Source organism: Myotis brandtii, unplaced genomic scaffold (assembly GCF_000412655.1).
Source record: "Myotis brandtii unplaced genomic scaffold, ASM41265v1 scaffold86, whole genome shotgun sequence".
In the NCBI taxonomy this organism is placed as follows: Eukaryota; Metazoa; Chordata; class Mammalia; order Chiroptera; family Vespertilionidae; genus Myotis; species Myotis brandtii.
In genome coordinates this window covers 1,473,274-1,476,239 of record NW_005371503.1, presented here as the reverse complement: position 1 = coordinate 1,476,239, position 2,966 = coordinate 1,473,274, and the positions used below count along the sequence as shown (strand labels likewise).

Below are 2,966 nucleotides of genomic sequence, written 5' to 3'. Positions count from 1 at the left end.
GAAGCTTGGCTTCCTCCATCACCAGGGGCAACCTAAGGCTCCAGCTCCGTGGCCACGGCCCACTGAAAGCAGGTATCTGGGGTTTATTTGCCTTCTATAATTGAAACTTTGTTGCTTTGAGTGGAGCTCAGAGCCAGCAGCAGCAGGCGGGAAGCTTGGCTTCCTCCATCATTGGGGCAACCAAGCCTCCTGCTTGCTCCAGCTCTGTGGCTGCTGACCGCCATCTTGTTTGGGTTAATTTGCATATAGTTGCTCTGATTGGCTGGTGGGCATGGCTTAAGGTGTAGTGAAGGTACAGTCAATTTGCATGTTTGTCTTTTATTAGTGTAGATTCCCATTATACAGATAAGGAAATTGAGCTTCACAGAGGTTAATTAATTTGGTCAAAATTACAAAACTAGTTAGTAAAAGTGCACAAATCAAAACCCACATCTTTATGGGTAAATGTTAAATTGGCATTTTATCTTACTCTTTATGCTAAAATAAATTGCAGATAAATAAAAGATTTGGATTTTTAAAAATGAAAGTATGAAAATACTAGAAAAAAAGCATGATATAGACCAAATCTTAAAGCGGCGCTGACCTTCTAAAACTTACTCAAAATCAAGGCCATAAGACAGGAGTGGGGAACCTTTTTTCTGCCAAGGGCCATTTGGATATTTATAACATTATTCACAGGCCACACAAAATCATCAACTTAAAAATTAGCCTGCTATATTTGGCCAAACATTTAATTAACTCACCCCTAATGCCTTGGCAGGGTCAGACCAAATGATTTCGCAGGACTTATGAGGCCCATGGGCTAAATGTACCCCACCCCTGCCATAAAATAAAGAGATTGACCAGTGACTAATTAAATCTTTTAAAAATTCTATATGGCATAACAACAAAAATGAACTGATTGAAATACATACAACTAAAGGCTAACTTCCTTAAATGCATAAAGAGTTCCTCCTACAAATCAATAAGAAAAATCGAATAACACAACAGAAAAAATGGGTAAGGACCATGAGCAGATAGTTTATAAGACAGAAAATAAAAATGGCACTTACATATTTTTTTTTTAATGATCTGCTTCACTCTTTTTTTATATATATATTTTATTGATTTTTTACAGAGAAGAAGGGAGAAGGATAGAGAGTTAGAAACATCGATGAGAGAGAAACATCGATCAGCTGCCTCCTGCACACCCCCTACTGGGTATGTGCCCGCAACCAAGGTACATGCCCTTGACCGGAATCGAACCTGGGACCCTTGAGTCCGAAGGCCGACACTCTATCCACTGAGCCAGACCAGCTAGGGCCAGCTTTACTCTTAAGAGGAAATCAAACTCTATAAAATTTATCATTCATAATTGTTAATTATAATTATAAGTTTTGATTTTAAATATAAATTATAACTCATAATGAAAATTATAATGAATGTTTAATCAGAAACCATTTTTCATTGCAGATTGGCAAAGTTCATTCTGTACTGGAGAGAATATGGAAAAATGGGGCACTGGTACACTGCTGGTGGGAGGTAAGTCAACGCCACCTCTATGGAGGGCAATACTAATTTAAAACAAACCCTCTGACCAGCAATTCCATTTCTAGGAATCTATGCTACTAGCTGGTTTGGCTCAGTGGATAGGGCGTCAGCCTGTGGGCCAAAGGGTCTTGGGTTTGATTCCGGTCAAGGGCACATACCTTGGTTGCAGGCTCCTCCCCTGCAAAGGACATCTGCAATGTGCATTAAGTGGTCAGGGCTCATGCAGGAGGCAACCAATCGATGTGTTTCTCTCCCATCAATCTTTCCCTCTACCTTTCCCTCTCTTTCACTCTCCCTAAAAGCCAATGGAAAAATATCCTTTGGTGAGGATTAAAAAAATTAACAAACATATCTCAGCACAGCAAGTCCCTGCACGGTAGATTCATTCCTTCAGACCGATTTCCCTCAAAACCAAGTATCCAGTGTATGACAGCCAAAACCGATGGGTAGAACAATAGTGTATCTGTGTCACTGATAAAAGTAAAACTCTGGCACATGTGTATCATGCATTCCCGCTCTGAAATTACTCTCACTGTACTCTGACACAGAATCTTCCTGAAGAAGCACTCAAAAGAGTGAGTTGCCTCCGGCCATGCAGCATGCCAGCAACAGCCAGAAGAGCATTCCTGGTGGTCTGACACCAAATCAGAGCTGCTACTAGGATGAATAAGGTCTGCAAAGATAACTCTCTACTGAGCAAGGCCAAGGGCATAACCTCCATGGAGGCTGGCATGGAGCCATCGATGAGAGGGAGTTCAAAAACAGCCCTTGGGAATATTTTTAAGGACATATAAAACTAAAAACAAAGTAGGCCTGAGACCTTCACAGTACTATTTTTAAAAAGAAAAACCATAAAATATCTAAATAGTCTTTGTCTATATTGTCTTTTATATTTTCCTATTTCCTAGAAATACACAATACATCTGGGATACCAGCCACATAAGAAAATTGAAAATTAAAGCTTTGAAACAGCATTTCATCAGCATTAACCAAAGCAAATGTCTGAATCCGGTTGTTGAAGTAACAATGTTCTGTCACCTTCCAGAGTGAGCAGATGTTACTGCCCGGAGCATAGGTTGGGTTGCCTACAGGGAGGTGAAAGGAGAAGCGAGGGCTGCTGCACTGGACTCCCCCTGCGTTAACTCCCCAGGCAGAGCTCATTTGTTAGGATACGAAGCACCTGGGCGCAGGTGCTTGACAGAGTCTTGGATGCCCCTGGAAATACTAGCACCTTGCTTCCTGGGGGAAAAGAAAGATACCCTTCCTACTCATTAATTCCTTTCCAAGATGGAGAGATTCTATCTGCAAATCATGTTTATTGAACTGATCTAAAAAAAGGCCTTTCCAGACCCAACTTGCTGTTTCCGTCCCCTGCACAAGCAGGCAAGGCTCCCTCTGTTGTCCTCCTCCAACAATAAACAATACCACCCATAAAG

General features: G+C 41.3%; 1 protein-coding gene across 7 annotated transcripts in view; it reads right to left on the bottom strand.

Annotated features, from left to right (window-relative positions):
• Nucleotides 1–2,966, bottom strand: part of RAB30 (RAB30, member RAS oncogene family) — a 77,891-nt gene that overhangs the window by 23,363 nt on the left and 51,562 nt on the right. The window contains exon 1 of one of the 7 annotated variants that reach the window (XM_014532231.1): nucleotides 1,689–1,705. The exons of the other annotated variants lie outside the window; for them this stretch is intronic. The gene's annotated coding sequence lies outside the window, so the exon portion shown is untranslated. Of the gene's footprint in view, nucleotides 1–1,688; nucleotides 1,706–2,966 lie in introns of those variants that run through there. 7 annotated transcript variants of the gene reach the window in all.